Below are 14,526 nucleotides of genomic sequence, written 5' to 3'. Positions count from 1 at the left end.
CTACATTTGAAAGATAAGAAAAAAATGGCACTGCAGCTCCAGGTTTAATGAAGAGTACCTGTAGAATGTTCTTGTAAGTAATATATTTTTGCTACTTATTGGAAGTGTTAATTGATATTGTAGTCACAAGTAATGATAACGAATCTTTGAATTGTTACCATTACAAGGACATGCAGTAATGGTTTTTGAGGACAGATTTTAGAACTTGTATGCCTCTCTTATTTTTGTGATTATAGATATTCTGCTCTCATTTATACTGATGAAGCTAAAAGTGATTATTTAGACTTGAGAGAATTTACTGTGGATTCACACCAGTGCAGCAGAGAATAGAATCTGGCCCACATATTTGCCATAGCTATGATATCTTAAAATATTAAAAAGAAAAGTATTTGGAGTTAGAGTATTGGGGAAAGAAAAGACTTAGCTTACATGTTCAAGTATCCATAATTTTGGGTGCCCAGCTGTAAATGCTTTAAGTCTGACTTTTCAGAAACAAACTCTGGCAATTTCATCTGAAGTCAGTAGGTAAACAGTGATTGCTGGACGCTTCTGAAAGTCAGGGTCTGTGTCTAAAGTTGGGCACATAAAATTGTCCCTCTTGTAAACACTGACTGTAGTGAATAGAAATGAGGTTTTTTAGGTCTCCACATAAACATACAGCTGTCAGTTGCAATCAGTGTTGTTATTATTGTTGTTGTTGTTATGAATTTTTATTACTTTAAACTGCATTAATCTGATTATTCCTAAACTTGAAGCCTTTTCATAACAGGTACTTAGTTGTTTTTCTTTGTCACAGAACTGCAATTGAAGAAGGTTTCCTAACTATCCAAATAAAACAACAGTTTGTGGGAAAAGCTGGAAAAGAAATTGTAAGTGTTTAAGGAAACATGTTTTTGTGGCATTTGGGTCCATGTGAATGGGAATGCTCTGGCATTTGTGAGAAGAGAACTCTTATGAGTCATCATCAGCTAAATATGTAGTACTGCGTTCAGAGCAATGGGTTATTTATGAGCAGTAAAAAAAAAAAGACAGGAATGTTTCCAGTGTGATACAATTGCATAAATATAAAAGTTTTCAAATTTTTTTAATATGTTCTCTCTCTCTTTCAGGAACCAGGGAGATGCACGACAATCTCCTGCATCTCACCCCAAAATTTTTTTTTCTTGCCATTTCCCTTTTTTCTTCAATTGTTCATTATTCCATGTTCATTAACTTCTTATAAAGCTTAAAATAAATGTTTTGGATAACTCGTGGTGGTTTGATTTTCTTTCCTTGGTGTGAAAAGTACATGTCTCACAGGATAAAAGATTGCAAAAATGACTTAATTTCTTTTCTTTCTATCTGTCTTATTTTTTCTTTCTTTTTTTTTACCCGACTGAGCCCAGTTTTCAAATGCTGTCTCTTAAACAGGACATTCAAATGCCATTTTCTGTTCTCAGTCCTTAAAATCCCACCTGACTTGCAGGATGGGGAATGGTCTTTTGTTTTTATTTTCTGTTCTTGTTTTTATTTTGTATACAGGGACCCAGTGATACACAATGACCATTCCTCTTGCAAGGTAGGAAACTCCTTGTAAGGTAGGTTGAATTTTAAGGCTTTAGGCACATTTTAAATGCCTTTGAGCTTCTGGGATATTGGACATACTGTTAAAGAGATGGTGCTTGAAAATTGGGCCTATAATAAGAATTTTAAGATACCAAAAATAGCACTTGTCTGTGTCTGCCTCTCTCAGAATTATCTTTTAAGGGTATGATATGTTCATAATATGCAAACATGATCTATATGCACTGGGGTGAAAATACTGAGTCATAAAAGTACATATAAAGCCTGCTTGGAAAAATAGCTTAGATTCCTCTTAATTGTGAATAGATATATGCCAAACACTCTTATGTATCATGTTTTGATGTTTATAGATATTAAGGTGAATGATTTATATGTTTAGTTAATCTGTTGTTACCAGCAAACAGTTTTTATGTTTTAATATTTATTTTTAGATATTTTATCTTTTTCTTGGACTTCCAGTATAATGGGAAGTATCTCCAAACAAACACATTGTATTTCTATCCAATTTTCTTAAAAGGAAACTTTCTCTAGATGGTTTGTCTTTGCTTTCATGCTGTTCAGAAACTGTAGCTTATTTGGAACTATGTTGTCAAAGCTCGCATTACTTTCTCCTTTTACTAGCCGCTGAAGTTAAATTTTCTGCATCGTATTTTCACCATGGTAAATGTTTGTTTGAATCTGGTATTATAACTAGGGTGTGATCCTGCAAACTGCTGTTTGTGTGGAGCCCAGTGGCCACATGGAGCCTCTTGCAAGTCGGTGGTCCACATTTGCTCCTGATTTAATATATATGTCCACTGTAGCAAATTCTCCACCATGGAGCAATTTTAAAATGATTATGTTATCTATGAACATTGGCCTAACTTTGAATGGAAAACTGCAAATATTTTATTATATATAGTTTTTTTGGCACATATCTTCTTAAAAAAGACACTGTAGAGGCCATTTGAATCTAACATAGACTAGTCACTTAACCTATTCAGTATTTTAAAACCTTTGCATCATTTTATTCTTCTATTTAAAAAGCATTTATTTGGCAGATTTTGATTGTTTATATTGTTTTCTTATCACAAGCGAGAATCCCAAGTTGAAAATTTGGATCTGGATTTTACCCTTCAGGGTGGCATTTCAGAACCAGGGTTTTGGCTGAGGCCATCTTTAGTGCACGGGGTGATAACATAAAGAGCTGGCAATACTTCAGTCTTCCTTGCTGAATTTTCTTCTTTTGAGCTAATTTTGTCCACCCAGTCATACTCGTACAGGTAACGAAGGCTAACAATTTCCAACATGACTGCCTAAAGTTAGTCATGTAATTCTATCTTTAGACACCTACATAAGTGAATGGCCTGATTTTTCAGAGGTGATGAACATCTACAGGGCACACAATGGGATTGCAAGTATTCAGCCCATCATGGTCCAGCCATCTACTTAATTAGATGCTTAACTTTAAGCTTGCAAGCTTGTAAATGTTGGCCTAGACCCCTTGTACTTCGCTTACCTAATTTGTACTCACTTCTGATTCTGATCTCTATGCTAAAAACAATGAAAATTCTCCATAAACCAAAAATAACTGCACAAAAGCTGTTACATTTCTGACAAAAAATAAATGCACACTATTGACAAACAGATTTTAAAAATACACATGCATTCCAATACCTGTGCATAACTGAGTATACCTTTGGTTCCAGTACTATCTAGATGCATCTAGTTGTTCCAAGGGAGAAGGTAGATAATAAGGTACATTTGTCCCGTTGCCATTTGACAAAGACAAATAAGTGCTTTTTGCAGATTCATGACAAGAAAAAAGGAAGCATATATTGTTTGTGGTTGTGAAAGTAGTGAAACTGAGATGAACTTTGCAATCTTACATTTAGATCAGGCAGGGAATCAAGAATTTGTGTGCTTTAAATAAATAAAGGACCAAGGTTTCAAAAGCTTGAAAGTACGGGAGGGATGGGTGCCCTGGATGGCCATCAGTTTTCAAAAGAAAAATGTACATGCAAAATCTTTGAATGTGGATGCTAGAAAAGGTGGGTGAAACCACAGTATGAAGATGCAATTGGCATTGCATTAAGTTTTGTATAATTGATTGTGCCTGGCACAGTTTCTGTCTGTATCTATCTTAGGTATTTACAAGGCACCTATCACCTTGGTACCTAAGCAGTTTGAAAAATGCACCTGCAACAGGAGGCATGATGCAGATACAGGCAGAGGCCCAGGTCCAGAGCAGCAGTGGCAGGTCCCAGGAAGCTCCTCAACTGCATTACAGCTGTTGTTGAGCTCCTGGCTACACTTGTTGTGCCCAAGGAACATCTCCACCTACCTGTCAGCAGGAAGACGCTGCCCCACAACTCAAGTCCAACAACTCCATTTGTGGGGAAAACTAAAGATAATGGAAATGGCAACGATCCAGTAGCAGAGGTGAAAAAGAAATTGTGGGATTTGAAAAGGAGGGATTCTTAAAGAGCAGCACACTTCAGGGGAGGGATCCACTGCCAGTCCAAGTGGCAGGTAAGGCACAACACAGGCTTAAGTCTCTCAAATTATCTCAGATGAACAAAAATTAATTAAATACTTCTGCTGTCCCTAGAGTCTGTCTGCTGTCCAGTGCCCAGTGTAGCCTGTGCTCTGTTCTTGGCCTGCTATCCCTACAGCTGGGTAGGCCTTGCAGTTCTCTTTGGATTACAAACCAGAAAACACAATGTAAACAATCTCCAGCATTCTAAATATGTTTACTGGCAAACTGGAAGGACTGATACCATGCAAGTGTGACAACGCCTTTCATGGTGCAAGGAGCCAGCGCTACAAAGCAGTACTCCAACACCATGACCTTATCCATGCCTCCAGAAACGTGATGTAGTCCTGCCTTCTGGCACTATTTAGCAGATGTCCTGCCTGCAGCATCCAGGAGATGTAGTTTGCTATATACAGAGCAGGGAATGAGAAAACACAAAATAATGAACAGACACATGACAAACGTGTCACTCTGGCCCTCAGAAGAAGTTACAACACTGCATAAGCTACCACATCAGAAAAGACTGATCAAGTGCAACAGGCACATGAAAGTGTCAGTCTTGTCTTTCGCCAGAGAATCAGAGGACTCATTTGACAACACAGAGGAGAGGGAGGCCTCTAATACTGGCTCATTAGTCACTATGCACAGGCCAGCTTAAAGAAATAGTCACGTCTGTTGATAAATGCAATAGAATCAGTAGGCTGAAGCAGAAACCATCCCCCAGAGATCTGAAAAGGCCATTTTGATTTTGGAAAACAGGTGCATACTGTGTGACCAAACATTAAACTTAAAAGGGCAATGGGCCCTAAACTCCCAGATCCTTATCTTCCCCACTCATCATGTGCGCACACCTTTCTTACTTCCCTACTGGACAAATTGGGCTGTGGCTAAAGTCTCATTGTGTCAGGGCAAGGTGGGATCAGGGACGTGGAATGAGTCCACAATTCATGAGACCATCAAAACTTGTTGCTTCACCCCTTAAGGTATTTTTATGCTGCCAGGAAATAAAATGACTTTGTGAGAAGTGTGAGCCAGGCGTTCAACTGTGCAGTGTTATGTACCACTGTGAACAAGCAGGCTGCCAAGCTGGCTTATGTGGGTACAGGCATTGTTTGATTAGATGCAAATTATCATTGAGGTCAGAAGGAGTCTGGACAGTTCCTCACATTTCCCTTGCCATTGGCATCGCATCATGGGCAGCCACAACATGGTGCTTGTGCCCACTATGTTTAAAACTTCTTTCAAAAAGAGAGAAATGTTGTTTAAGCCAATTAAGAACAGAATCGGTTTGTTGATTCACATTTTGTTAGACATTTATGGTCTCTGTTGCACCAATGACCTGGCATATTTACTGTTGCTTGTGAAGAGTCAGCCCATTGCCAGGAGGTAGGGTTGAGGCAGTTAGTTTAGGTAACAGTTTAACTTTGGTTTTAATCCTCCTGTCACCAGTTGTCAGGGCAGTGAGCCACTTGGCCATCCATTCCTCCAGCTGAGCAGTACAGTTTCTAGGGAAACCAAATTTTCCATTTCCACTATTGTAGCTGACACACCACTTTCACAGTTCCAATATAGCAGCTGGTTATATTAACGAGTTCCAGTCTGAATCAGGGCAACCTTTAGTCATCAAGGAAAGGAATTCTTGGGCAGAAACTGATACCTTTGACACTGTGGCATGAGCTCTTGACCCTGAGCTAAAGTTTCCATGATTGCCGTGCAGTGAATGAAAGTATGTGTAAGGCTATGCCTGTGATGCATTCATGGCCCATACCGATATTTAATAAAGCTTACAAGAACATAGTTATTTGAGTTGGTTGAATGCTTTGTTATGAATTTAGTCCCTTTTTCATTAGTGGCTAGTTAGCAAACCTATCCCAGTATCTGTGAATGTGTTCATTATTCATAAGTATTGGCCAATAGTTTTAATAACTATCAGCCCATTAGTTATTCACAAACTGTTTGCTTAGGATATTTGTCATTTGTGTGATGATGATAATGCTATGCCAGATGATACCGTTTCAGCTCCCTGACTTGGAGACAGAAAATATTTAAGTAGGAGAATGACAAATTGTAAGCTTTCATAATTCTGTTTTTAGAGAAATAACCACTTGTGCTAATATTTGTGAAACTTTCCAGGGTCACGGACACTTTCATAAATATCTGACAGGTGCCCAAATATGTGCAAACAACAAAAATAACGCGCCCCCCTCCCCCATCAAACTAAATTAAATGATGTTGACAAAAATATTCACAAATTAGTTTTTGCTCTTTTTTTAAAAAAAATATTTTACTCTATTTACCATCATTAGGAGGGCTCTGTTCAAAGTGCTGGTCAAGAGAATGGAGTATTCAAATATGGGGAAATTTCTGATGATATATCAAAAGAATGACACATTTTGTATGACCAATGGCACAACTGGAATATATATTCCCTTTATCTCTCTGATTCCATACAAATTAGCTGGAATGTGTGTTTGCTTTGTGTGGTAAAAAGAAGTCCCCTGTTTTTGCATGTCTACTCTATTAGAGAAGTGTTGAGAATTAATTTCATGGTCCTACACTGTAGCTGCTGAAAGATACTTGGCAACAAAGGTAACAGCTGTGGCTGTGTTAGAGAAAATAGAATTGCAAAGGCAGCAGGTATTACAGAGGGATAATGTCAAAGTCCCTTTCAAAATTTTCATGCAGTGGCACAGCCAATGATTGCATGACAACTTGTCCCTAATATTCATTTCCATAAGGAGCTCATACCTTTTTACAAATACGATCTCATCCTCACTTTCCATAAAACATGCAACTGGACAGTCCAATCAGACACAGACCGAATGTGAATACTTTGAATGTGAATACTTTAAAGTAGTGAATATATTAAATGCACAAATAATATCCAGCACAAAAATTAATCACATTAAATAATTATATTAAATCATTAACTGTAAGTAGCCCTTTAAATAAATAGAATACTCAAGGAATTCAGATAGTGAGTGATGAGGACCCTAATGATGATCTAGACAGACAGGGATCAGTGTATAAATGTGCTGATAGAGGGATGGATCCTTGGGTCTCTGAGAAGGGGTCCTAAAAACCAAGAACAAAAATATATATAAAAATCACCCCAGGAACTCCTGAACAAACAATAAGCCCATTAACAAAAATGATTAACCTGACCTCAAAAGCATCCATCAGACAGAAATGCACAACGCCAGCTGAAGGTCTTAAGAGCAGCACATGGTGTGTATCAAAGAGCAGAATGTAGTCCTTAAAGAGCAACACTTTCCTAGATTGTAGTGCCAGGGCGTAGATATGACATGGAATCACCATTCCTCACATCCTAGCACCAACACTACAGAGCAACCAGTTAGTTGGTGATGATCAGCAGCTGCTGTTACTTAGATGTGATAGTCTTACAGTGGTGCTTCCACATATCCCTTGCCTGAGTGAAAAATGCAGGCTCTTTGGGCTAAATTATTGTATTGTATTAACTGAACAGCCCCAGATAGATTTCTTACAGTCAAATTGTCTCCCCAAAACATGTGATACTCATTATTTATTTGTTTCAAGCATAAAAAGGGTGAGGGTTCTAGCCACAAATGTGAACAATTCAGAAATGGTGCTGAGTAGATCATACTGTAATGAGAGCCGATGATTGATGTGCGTGCAAAAAGTCTAGTCATTTTCAGTTGGTGGGAGTATATTTTTATATATGGGTAGATTTAGATTAAGCACATTTGCAATGTCCTCTTCAATAGCATAATTAACCACTCCTCCTTCCATATTAAATTGTGCACAGGGAAGCACTTGCACATTTCCACCAAATGTCCTCAGGCAAGGGAAGACACAGCCAGGAGAGAGCAAAATGAAGGTTATCTTATCTGGGGAAAAAAAAGTCCTGGTGAGCAATGTCCTCAAATAGGATCACATACCGTTTGGAGAAAGCACTGAGAAAATAATGCATACAGAAAAGATAAGGCTTGGGAGGCCATTGCTCACAGGATAAATGTTGTTGGCAACCACAGTTGCTCTACAGCTATGATTGGGGGGGCCCAAAACATTGGGGGTGGAGGGGTGATATGAAACGTCGGACAAAAGAGAAGATAGCCAGCAGTGCTTCAGAACAGCAAAGGGCTACCACACAGGCCAGTGGTGGAGCACATCTGACACCACAGGAGACTCAATTGGACAATTGACCCTGAGCTGATCACAGGGATTTCTGACTGTGACACCACTGCAATTCATAGGTGAGCTTTTTGAGAGGTTCACTGACACTTTCTGTCACAATCACAATGAGGTGTATTGGTAGTTATGCCGTGGGATCCAGCACAGTTGTGTGTGTTATGGGTGCAGGACAATGTGCACGTATATAAAGTGGTTAGTAACTTCAACTGCCACATACCCAGTTCAGCCACTAAACTTTAGTCTGCCCTTCTGTTTGCCCAAACACAAACACTGTGGTTTTCCCAATTGGCTTCTTTCTATGTGTTGTCCAATGCATGTAGATTCCTCCATCTTCCTGGCCTCAGATACAGTGGTTGTTGCTCCTCTATTTGATTGCCAGATGTCACTGGGGAACAAGATGGGGAGGTTCCTGGATGCTCGGGGCAACCCAGACGTCAGAGAGCGAGCTCACCCTCCACGCCTGAACAAGAACAGGAATCTTCAGAGCCTGCTTCCGACGAAGATTCACCAGCCAGAACTACAGAGAGTTGGCAGTGGCCATTGTCGTCATCTGAAACACACAGCAACGTTGGGGAAGATTTTGAGGGATTTCAAACACCAGAGCGGACTCCAGAGTGTACAATGGACATACAGTCTCCTGGGGATCAGTCACTCAGTAGGACTCCTCAGTTTGAAAGTGACTCTCCTGAGGAGGAGGAGGGGAATGATGAAATGAATGAAGAGCACCATGGTGTTCAGCCTGTCCCTAGGGATCAGGGTTGGAGAGGGCAGCCCCACCTAACAGAGGGGGAAAGGCTGTTGATGGAAACCAACAGTAGGATTGTGCAGCTGCTGGAAAATATCAAGAGGGAGCATGCACAGTCCATGGGTCTCATGTCACAGTCCATGGGCCGCATGGAGCTGCAGCTAGGCATTGTGGCTACATCCACAAGAGCCATCCATAACTACCTGTCTGAGATTTTAGCTTTCCTCAAACAGCCAAGGACGCAGGTCCTTGAAACACGTATCTCCCAAAGAGCCACCCCCCATGTTGAGTTAACCAGTGCCTCAACGTGGACTGGTGAGGATGCAGTGGCAGCCTCCACTGTATACTTACCAGGGGATCAAGGAACAAGTGTCTCTCGAGAACCACCACAGGCCACTGTGCCTCGTCGCAGTGGCCGGCTGCAGAGAGCCATAACTGAGAGGGCCTCGTTGCCCATGCCTACACGCCAGGCAAAAGGGGGAGGGAAGAAAAAATAATCACAATAACGATAGGATTTTTAGGGGTTTTTTATGTGCCTGTCCTTTTAATTCTTAGCCATAAGGCCATGAGTGGCAGAACTCAACCATTTATACATTTTGGCTAACATTGTATTCTGGCTGACTAGATTAGTCTAACATTTTGTAGTTTATATTTGCATTGTTAACAATGTGTGCTGCTGGTATTTGAAGAACATTTGCCTCCGTTCTTTCACTTTAGCCTCATGGGAGCATTTTTTTACACTGTGCCAGGCATTCATTGCTTTTCTTACAAATACAAGTCATTTCTTGAGGCAGCTGTTTTTTGAGTTTTTTTTCTCCATTACCTCCATCCCCTCTGAGCAAACATTATGGACTTGGTGGTAAGTATACAGGTCTTGGCAATACTAGCCTCAGAAACTGTGTTCAATCAGTCTTTGCCTGGTGTTTCTGGCATGCTGGCCTGAGGTGTTGGGGTTAGCCTGGAAGTGCCTTTTTGGATCATGATCATTCTTATCCTCTGTGGGTCTGACAAGGTCAATCTCTAGCCCTTCAGGTGGAGCTAATCCACATCTCTTGGCTATGTTGTGTAATATGCAGTCTTGCCAGGATTATATGGTATATTGTGGGGCCTGTACAATAATGTGCCACTGGGCACCTGACTCTCATTTTCAGAGTTCCTTCTTCGATGCATCTGGTGGCTTGATGGGTGGGCAGCATAATAATTTTCCTCTGAGAGAGTCAGGGAATTTGGAACAGGAGTCATTCACCATGTCTTTATGGGATAAGTACCATTTTCTTCAACAAATAAATATATTATTGAGGGGACGCCATCCCTAGTAATATCACAGATATTAATTTAAACATAACAATGCTACTTACCTAGCAGCCAGACCTCCTGAGAATGTAAGAGTCATGACATGCTGTTGGGCACTGTGCTACTACCTCTGTGATTAAACTTTTGCATCACAAATGACCTGCACACAGATAGAATGGAACTCCTCCTCATCCCATTAGGCCATCTAATTTCCTGAGGGGAGGGTGCCCTGAGCAGAATATAGGTGCGATCAGTAGCACACAGGACATACAGAAAATGCACTTTGGAAGACAATTATTTTATGACTGTTGGTGCTGCCTCTCTCGGGGAAATTTAATACAGTGGCACTCAGAAATTGCTGCATGCATGCAGAGGCATCAGACTGGCTTATACTTGTGATATCTCTGTGGTCCTCTGAAAGGTTCCAGTTATCAAGAGCCCCTTGAGCAGTGGTGTCTGTAACTATCACAGGTGTAGCATGGCACCTGTGTTTGACTCTCCAGATCCCCATGTAAGTTTTCATTAAAATTCAGGAGAGTTTGATTGTCAAGCATACTGAATTTCTCCTCTGACAAATGTTGAACGTTAATCTTTGTCCTAAAAATCCTGTCCTATGGATGCATTTGGGCTGTGCTCTGGCTGCTGAGCCAGTGGATACTCCTCTTCCCTTTCCCCTTCTCTGAGACTGAAGTTGGTCAAAATGTGAGCAGGAAACATTTTACTATTCTACAAACTAGCCACAAACTGCTCCTCATAACAGTTTGTTTTGCCTGTGGCTGCATTTTGCTAAATGACTGGGTTAATGATGAAATGTCACTGGTGTGGGCTGACCCCTGGTGTAGGCATGTTGCAGATACATTTTCTAATTCAAAATATTTCTCCTATGACCAACTGCATGTGGGCGCTCACCCTTTAAGAATTCCATTTTGGTCCACTTTCTTGGCCATGCCGCCAACACACCACTCATGCCAGGTGTAAATTCTTGCACCTGCATTTCATTTGCACCCCATCTGTGCCTCTTCTAAATTTTGTTTGTTTATATAGGTAGCCTCATAAATAAATACATTTCCAGTAACATCATATGAGAGCCCCTCTTAGTGGTGCAAGAATACATATTACAAAAATATGTCAAAACACAAAAAAGGAGATGGGGGAGGAGAAGTCCACTAGCAAAGTTGACAAAAAGTGTTCCAGTGTGCTGCCTTTTGAAAATGCATTACTGGCCCAAACATGGCTTGCGCACTACTACTGCGGACATGAACAACCTATTTGAAGGGCACAGCCCTTTGAAAAATTTGTCCTAAATATCTACTTTTTATTTCTTTTGGATGAGTTTATTGTGGAATTGCATAGAAGTCAAGAAAAGGCCAGTTGACTCTTGACGTAGGTAGCACATATCTAATATTATAATGAAAATGTATTTATTTACATAGTGCTGTCACTTTAAAAGTGTGGTGGAATGTGGGGGCCATATATTAAGATTCTGGTATATTCCGCAGGACCCGCCATGTAGCTGCTGCCATTTTGGATTACTTTTACTTCATCCCACATACACCCTAGCTGCTTTGGAAGCTTCAAAATTTTTGTTCTAGTTTTAAAATGCCATCTTACTGTTCTACATTTGTGCTCTGACCAAAGACAGCAGCGCAAAAGGACAAGTTGGGCAGCATTCGCAACTCTGCCTGTACAACAGTTGGAACCACAGCTAGGTGCAAGAAGCCCCTAAAAAGACTTTCTTTGTAAAACAACTTAATCATATCAACTTCTCCCTCCCCACTCCAACTTGCTTCAGCTGTTCTCAGCTATGACTGGAAAGGAGCCAAATACAATTGGAATGGGAGCAGCTATAGGGTGAGAAGGACTGAGGAGCTGGCAACATTAAAGCTGTAAAATCACAAAGAATAAAGTTCCCCACAAGCTGATGTGGTAGCAATATCAGATTTTGTTAGGAAATCTGTACAAACTGATATTGTGGTCAGGTCAAATACTAAGATCTGACTTCCAGTATTGTCTTGCAAAATCAGTACAGTTGGAGAGTATGTATGTTTCATCCCCTAAATGAATATTTCCATGCTTTTCAAGTGTCTGTCATAGCCTCATCATTCTTTCCCTGTAGTTTTTTTGTTGTCTGAATAGGTGTATGGTTATGTGTCTGTTCAAAATAAAGGGAATATGTTTTTATATGGTATATTTGTTATTTACAGATTTTGGGTGTCTAGGCCTTCAGTCCCCAAAACACCCCTATGTCTGGATCCCAAGAACAAGTGTTTGGCCTTCTAGGATCATATAAAGGGCTGGAGAGATGTAACATGAAATTCCCATGCCCTTGTTACAATCAATGGTAGATACCCCTAAACTTGATTCTGCAATCTAGCAATATTTTTTTCTGTGTAGCTCAAATGCTTAAGGCTAAACCCATGGCTTTCTGATACCTTTTGCCCATCAGAAGGTTACAGGTATTTTCTTCTGAAAAGTGCACAGTTTGAATTACTGTTAAGACCATATGGAATGTGATTTTTTTAATGTTTATTTTATTTGCTTGTGAAGGTTTTAAGCGTGTTTTTTTTTCTCCTCTCTCTGGATGGTCTATTATATGAAAATAAATAAAGCAAACAAAAAATGTAATACTAATTCCCGTGGAAAGCAGACAGTAACACTTCTGAATAAGCCAACCACCTACAATGTTCAACTTAATAATTCTAGCAGCTGTTCCTCTCCTGCTCTCTCCCTGTCACCCAGTGCTCCAAAAGTCTCCTCTCCCAAAACAAGTGTCTTCCCAACCAGAGAAGGCTGAATATAATTCTTCCATTTCTGCACCAGCCAAAGCTGCTGGTTAGGGAGAGACCATCTTTCTTCCTCTTGCCTACTTCCTGTCCCTTACCACACTCCTGGAGTCTGAGCGTAGCTGTTTTTCCAGTGAGGGATCAAGCTCAAATTTGATACTTTGCATAGTGGTGCCACTTCTAGCTGTTTTTAAGTCAGTAATAACCTAATGCGCTAGTTTTATTTTCTCCTAAACTAAATTATCAAACCTTACTATACCATACAAAGACATACCATACTTAACTCCTGAAAAGTAAGGTGTGGCTTGTAAAAATTTTAAGTTGTGGAAGCCTGAGACAAGAGGAGCTACCAGGCTAAGGAATCACTTCTAGTTGGTTCTAGTACATTTTTTCTGAGAATACACATAGGTTGCGTGACTGGTGCCCTATTGCTTTAGAGAAATTAAAAAGAAAAATGCCATCCTAGCTTAGCATGACTACCAGCCTGGGGGTAGTACATTTAGTGCCAGTCAGCAGTCTGAGAGTTCACAGGAACAAAAGATAAGGTGAAAGGGGCAGTGCGGAAGGTTATTGGTTAGAGTATAAGTTTTGGATTCTAGTCCAAGTTCAGAGATTGAATGACTCAGTGGCCTTAGGCAAGTAACTTAATTACTCTGTGCCTCAATTTCCCAACCTGTAATAAGGGAGTTGTAAGACTATGGTTGATTGCATAGTGATTTGAGATCCTTGGACTTAAGGCGTTATATTAGTGCTAAATATATTCAATAGTATTACTGCTGCATTTGGTTTATAGTCACAACTGGAGCTGGGCCTGGGTCCAAACACTCCTGAACTTTGAGGGATCTTACATGTTCACAGATGGTTTCTATCACTATATAGAATGCTAAATCAAAATCCCAGTTCTGAACCACTGTTCCCCAGTGTTGGGAAAGTTTTGATCCAGATTGGAACTTTGCCTATTGGGCCCATTTCTGACCACAAATATGATAGTTTTAACCAAAACTAATATAAAGCATATTTAAAGTTTAATTAAACAGAGAGACATGGAGCAGTTTCCAATAATGCTAAGTTATATTGTCTAATAGACTGACATGATGAATAGATTAGAAATTACTGGAGAAGAAGAATAGACACAAAGAGCACTTTTGAAGTACTTGTTGTTCAAAATATCACTGAAATTCTGGTGACTAAGTACTGTCTGCTTATCGCTATGTGAAACAGTGCTCTATGGGTTCATTATCTCTAAAGGTCTTCTTTCCGTTTCTATATAGATATTCTCCCTTCACATTTTGAAGGTTTGAAGAAGAGGATTGTTTTTCGAGTCACACTAAGTAAACATTAAATGCATGCAGGCTTAAAACTAAAGCATGCATGTTACGCAGCAGCAATAAATAAGTGCTCGGCTTGCACGACTTTTGATGCTCAAGCATTGCCTTGTTAAAATGCCAAAAAAA

The 14,526-nt window shown here is 40.0% G+C and overlaps 1 protein-coding gene across 7 annotated transcripts in view; it reads left to right on the top strand.

Moving 5' to 3' along the window:
- Positions 1 to 14,526, top strand: part of SHANK2 (SH3 and multiple ankyrin repeat domains 2) — a 613,170-nt gene that overhangs the window by 574,664 nt on the left and 23,980 nt on the right. The window lies entirely within an intron of this gene.

Source organism: Lepidochelys kempii, chromosome 6 (genome assembly GCF_965140285.1).
Source record: "Lepidochelys kempii isolate rLepKem1 chromosome 6, rLepKem1.hap1, whole genome shotgun sequence".
NCBI lineage: Eukaryota > Metazoa > Chordata > Testudines > Cheloniidae > Lepidochelys > Lepidochelys kempii.
Note: the sequence above shows the minus strand (reverse complement) of the source record. Positions and strands in the feature narration are given on the sequence as shown.